Here is a 6,274-nt window from a genome sequence, read left to right on the forward strand (position 1 = left end):
TTTTTATTTTTTTTTTTTTTTTTTGTAGTGTTTCATTTGAGTTTAAATTTTAAGTACATAGCCAAACAATGGAGAAAAATGATTTATTTTAATTATAAACCATATGTTAATTTAGTTGTGTAAAATAAATTGAAAATTTTTAAAATATTAAATAGATTGCACTTAAGTTTATTGTTTATAGAAGTTATATTTTATGTTAAAAAGCAAATCTATTATAACGAATATTTTGTATTAGTTTATAATCAATTCAAATGTCTTTCATCAAAATATTATTAAGAATTAAAATTTTTAATAATAAGTAGATTTTATGTTTAAAACGTCAGAGTTGATATCGAGATATGAAGTTGATACTGTTTTACCAAACACAGGAGACTTAATCAAAATTATGAAAAATTAAGAATAAATCTCGACACAACAGATTCACTATGAAATATTAATAATATAAATAAAAATAATATATCCACTTATATTTATTTGCACTATACATCTTTTATATTATAATTTACAACACTCACTGGTCACTTTGCTTGTAAAGCAAAATATTATAAATATCCTTTTTTAATGATTCTACTATCACACCTTTATTTATTTATCGATTTTTATTATACTCATAATATATTATAAAACATTTTAAAAAAAATCACAATAAAAATTTAAGATATTTTAAACGATACCTATGCCTTTAGTCAGATACATTTTCCATCGTATTCAATTTTGTATCATTGAATTCAAATTTGACACATCCATTACTGTAAACTGCTCGATGGTGAGGTAAACTTTTACCCAATATAGAACAATAAATGTTCCCCGAATTTTTAATTTAATACTAGTCAAATCAATTATAGTATAATGTAAATAATATGATTTAATACTTAATGAATTGTTACTTTGTTAAATTATTACATAATTTCATAACAAATTAAATACAATTAAATACATAATTATTTCATGATCTATTACAATAAACGATAAATACAATTTACAAAACAATCAAATTTACACAAATTCGATAAGAACTGTCTCAAAAGAGTTATTGACATAACGAAATCCTTGGTTTATAGTAGATTCTAAAGGTTCTTTATTGTTTAACTTTATTTTACTCTTTATTTTTAATCTTTACTGACAGCCAATTGATCATCATACAATATATTTATACATGGATGTGTTTTGTTTCGCTTTAGTAATTAGTTTTATCAATTTAACTGTAATAATTATGCTTAAAATATTGAAGGCAATACATTTAATTTTTTTGGTATGAAAATATTGTAATGCTAAAAGTGTATTATATACATTATATAGTACGCATACGTCATGATCCGAATCGAATGGAGTTCAGATCCGCGGAAAATGCGACGTTATTATTATTTGCAACTTTAGACGCCTGCTCCTGCTGTTTCACCGAGCTTTAAATTGCTATTTATAACCGTTATGTTGGTGCGAATGTGTAATAATAACGAATCTATCGTATGTATTTATTGTATACATGTATATTGCGTGTATGTAGTGTCAGTGCATATTATAACGTGTACGCGTACCTACGTTATATAGTATATAGTATATACTGTGCATAGCCAATGTAACCTTGGTGGAATAAAATAAAGTGTTTACTGCGTATATTTTATAATATTAATATACTACTATATAGGATACTACTCGGTCCTTCGTGAACCGGCATCTGTAGTGTGATGATTTTTTTTTTTTTTTAATATACGAAATACGTGTTCAACCTATAACCAATATGCAGGCGAAACTTAACGAATACCATATTCGAGTGAACAAATTTCACAAAATTTGATATTTGTAATGATTCGTCGATATGGAATACTGCGATAATTACAATTAGTACCTATTCATAAAAAAATTAAAATAAAATAAGTTATAAACAAATAAATAGTATCTAAAAACGTTTTATTTTTACAAAATATTAAAAATAGACGTAAATTGATGAATTATAAATAATATTTTGAGTAAATACTGGGTATTTAGGTATTTAATTACTCTTTAAATGGATTAAATTTATTTTGAATTCAATAAATAGAAATATTAAAATAATTTCTTAAAAAACTAAATTATTTTCCATATTCATTAAGTTGAATTGATATTTAATAAATAAATAACGGTCAATCTTCAAATTTTAATTAAATATTAAGTATCATTTAAAATAATTAAAATATGAGAAAATCAAGACATCAAGTACTTAACTCGTAATATAATAATATATTAATATATCATAACTTTTTTTCAAATGAAATAAAACGTTTTTATTTACTGAAAGATATATCAGTCAGAATAAACAGTTTAAACCACAGCTAATAATAATATTATCTTTGGTTTGAACAAACAAAAAATATATTTACCATAATTTTTATAAGTAAAAAATTGTTGAGTAAATAAGAGTTACCCCAAATGTCCATAATTTAATTTAAAATTTAATTTGCTTGTAGTATACGTGACTATACTGATTTGTTAAAACCAACTTGCTATTATTTGCTATTTTTGGAATACCTTAGAGTCTATTGATTAATTGAGTAAGCCAAAATCGTAGATTTTTTCCTAAATGTATCCTGAATGACTCTTAGTTCTAAATTTGTCCAAAATAAAGCAAATAATCAAAATATTTACCTATCCATCAGGTAAGTATAGAAACATAAGATAACATCAAGTTTGCTTACAGTATATTTGTAAGCAGGTATATATAGATTATTTAAATAAATATATAATAAATTATATAGATATAGTTACAATAGCTCATGCTCTATTCCAAAGTTGGTGGCGAACTTCACGTGCCAAAATATTCTAATTTACAAAATTTTAAATAAATTCCATACAGCCAGTAATAAGTTGGTAGGTATACCTATAAATATTTTTTCCTCATGGTAAAAGGAGGTTTTCAGCTATGTATTTTGTTTATCTCAAATTATTTAATGAAAAAAAACATTATTAACATCATCCAAAAAATTTCTCTATAAATATTAGAAATAATTTTTGGTTAAAAAATAAACTTTTATATAGTATTATCATTGATTGTATATAGGACTATTTAAAATCAATGATATTATGTATGTTGAAACAAATATTAAGTTTATTTAGAATGAGTCACTTTTTTTTCAAAGTACAAAATATACATATACAAGAAGTATAAGTATTTTATGACTTATTTCTTAGAAATAATAAAAAAATACTATTTTTTTTTTTAAATTATTATTATTAAATAGCAATGAATAGAAATAACAATGAACAAAAATATTTTTGAGTGCCGTGAAAATTTGGCCGACGTGCTATCTTCGGCACTCATGCCATACATCATAATTCCTGGCCTATAGATATGCATAAACGATCAAAAAATATGTTTAAATGACGAATACCTACATTGAAATTTTTGTTTTTTTTTTTTTTTTATATTATATTATTTTTGAGGTAATCTTCCACAATTATTAACGTATTGATATGATTTTTAAAAATTAAAATCTATTACTTATTTTAAATGGCCATCAAACCATAATATTTTTTTACTATATTTGTTTAACACGCTTGTAACGTAGCAACAAGTTCCCATAATTCAATAAAATATTATAAATTATAGAGATATGATTTTAAAATTAAAATAATCATATTTTGAAGTTAGAAAAACAATATTTTTAAAGCATTTTAATATTTGACCTTTTTTTACTAAATTGAAATAAGTGAAGAATTTTAGTTTTCATTAAATTAACTTTTTATCAACCTATAAACGTTAACAAAATATTAAGGGATGCTCTAAAAAAGTTTATTTTCTTTAATTTTTTTATAGGTACATTACTTAATTATAATAAATGAATTATAAAATATTATGACATTTATTCGCGAATTTCTACTTGATGATAAAGCTATATGTTCTGAACACAAATACCAAAAGTAATAAATTATTAAATTTTTTATAATTAATAATTCTTAACGAGGTTAAACTACATCTTTATCCATAAAGGCTATTATTTACTATACGAATATTTTTGTAAAAGCAATCTGACGACAATTTATTATAGTGTAGTAATTCACGTTATTTAATACATTTTGAACAACATTATTTTTCATTTTTATAAAAATTATATCTTATATTATATTACTATCCAGCTAAATTTGTATAGATCAGAAAAATTGTGATATGATATGGGTTATAAGCTTACCTATACATGTCTTAGTTAAAATTACATATCTGCAATCAGTGCAATCTGGTGTGTATGTACCTAATTTGCGTCAAAAATTTCCAAAAAGTTTTTAAAATATAACTTAAAATTATAACACTTAAAAAAGTTTCAATTTTTGAAAAATTAAAGGTATTATGATTTGTACCACGTTGTATCTACAAAAATTAAAACAACTTATAAAAGTTGTAATTTTACCATTTAAAAATAATTAATAATAAATATTTTTTTAAACATTAATGTTTGCTCAAAATTATTGAAATAAATTTCAAGCAAATTATAAAAATACAAAAAAAGAGGAAATTACTCTACTGTGTATTAGGTTATGAATGTACCTCATCATTTACAGAGTAGGTCATTGTAACAAACTTGTTAAATTTCAATCCAACAATAAAACAATTCTAAATAGAGATGGTCTATATTTCTGTAAACACTATTTAATAATTAATCATAAAATATATTTGAATTACTATAAATAAATTGTTTTTCTAGTGTTAATACAATAGGTTGAACTAATTTTTGTCAAAATAAATTGATTAATATGTTATAAAGTAATTATTGTAATAATAGTAATATTAATTTCTAAGTCAATATTGACGTTATTTTTTTTGTTTTAATATCAAATTTCGTAAAAATTTTAATTCAAAAATGCTATGTGTATATTTTTGAGAGTTTTAAATTTCTATAAAAACAACTTATAAGAAATCTTATTATACTACATTTTCAAGATTGTTAAAACTAAGCTAAAAAAATATTAAAAACATTTAAAAAAGATAATTGAAATTTTTCAAATATTTATCATAAGCACGAAAATATTTTGAAAATTATGTATTGTCTATAGTAAATTCTAATATAATTTTTTTATAAAAAATCCAAATTTTAAAAATTATTGATTTTTAAGTTACAATAAAATTATAAAATCAATTTTGTCAAAGATGAATCTACGTAATTCTATTTTTATTTTTTTGATAATTTTTTTTTTATTTTCCAAATAACTCAAAATTTCACCAATTTACTATCAAAAACCACCTTAATAGTTAAAATTTGAAGCATTTTTACTGCCCCAAAATATGTTAATATATTGATCCATAGAAAAAATACACAACATTGTAAAGCATACGTCTACTTTAGCATTAGGGGAGAATATAAAAACATTAAAACATGTAATTTACATTGTCTGATGCAATTTAACATGTATTTTAAATAACGTTTCGACTGGTACTATCAATAAATTCGTATACATTTTTAGCCTAATCTGTTATAGTGTATTATAATCATAATACTATGGCAATGCCAGGTCATCCGAGTAAACATCAAGTAATTACATCCGATTTAATTTATAACATTATTAATAATGCAACAGTATTTATATATCTCAAGGATAAAAGTATACCTACGTGACTTCGTATTCGTGTTTATGATTTAGACGCTAAATTATATAATCAACTTTAAAATAAACATTTTTAAAAGATTGCATGTAAATCAAAAATGAATTAGATATTTTAACACCTGTATGAAAGTTTATGTTTAATAAAATAATTACATTCAGATTAAAAATAAATTATTAAAATACACCCTAAACGAATTTTGTACTATACCTCATACAATTATACCTGTAATTCTAATATATACATAATAACCATTTTCTTGTCATAATTCGAAAAATTATGTAATTCATATTAGAAAAATGCCCAACTAACAACATGATTTACTAACTAAAATTAGTTAATATGATGTACAATAATCAGTACAAATTTTACTTCGTTTATTGATCTCTTTGAAAATTATTATTGGAATTAGTATGGCCATAGCTCATGCATATAAAATATGTTTTAGAAACTACATCGTATACAATATTTTAATTGTGTACTATATATCGTATTCTATAGGTATTCTAAAATTTTTATTTTATTTTTATTTTTATTTTTTGGATTAATAAAATCCGTGTAAATATAAGTGCACAATATGTAAATAATATATTAATAATATCTACTATTTAATTTTTTTTAATTTTTTGCATAAATAATGATCATGATTGTCTAATTATATTATTTTAATTAATTATTATATTTATAACACTTGATAAAACAGCG

The sequence above is a fragment of the Melanaphis sacchari genome, unplaced genomic scaffold, assembly GCF_002803265.2.
Source record: "Melanaphis sacchari strain LSU unplaced genomic scaffold, SCAv2.0 Contig19_pilon_pilon, whole genome shotgun sequence".
Lineage (NCBI taxonomy): Eukaryota > Metazoa > Arthropoda > Insecta > Hemiptera > Aphididae > Melanaphis > Melanaphis sacchari.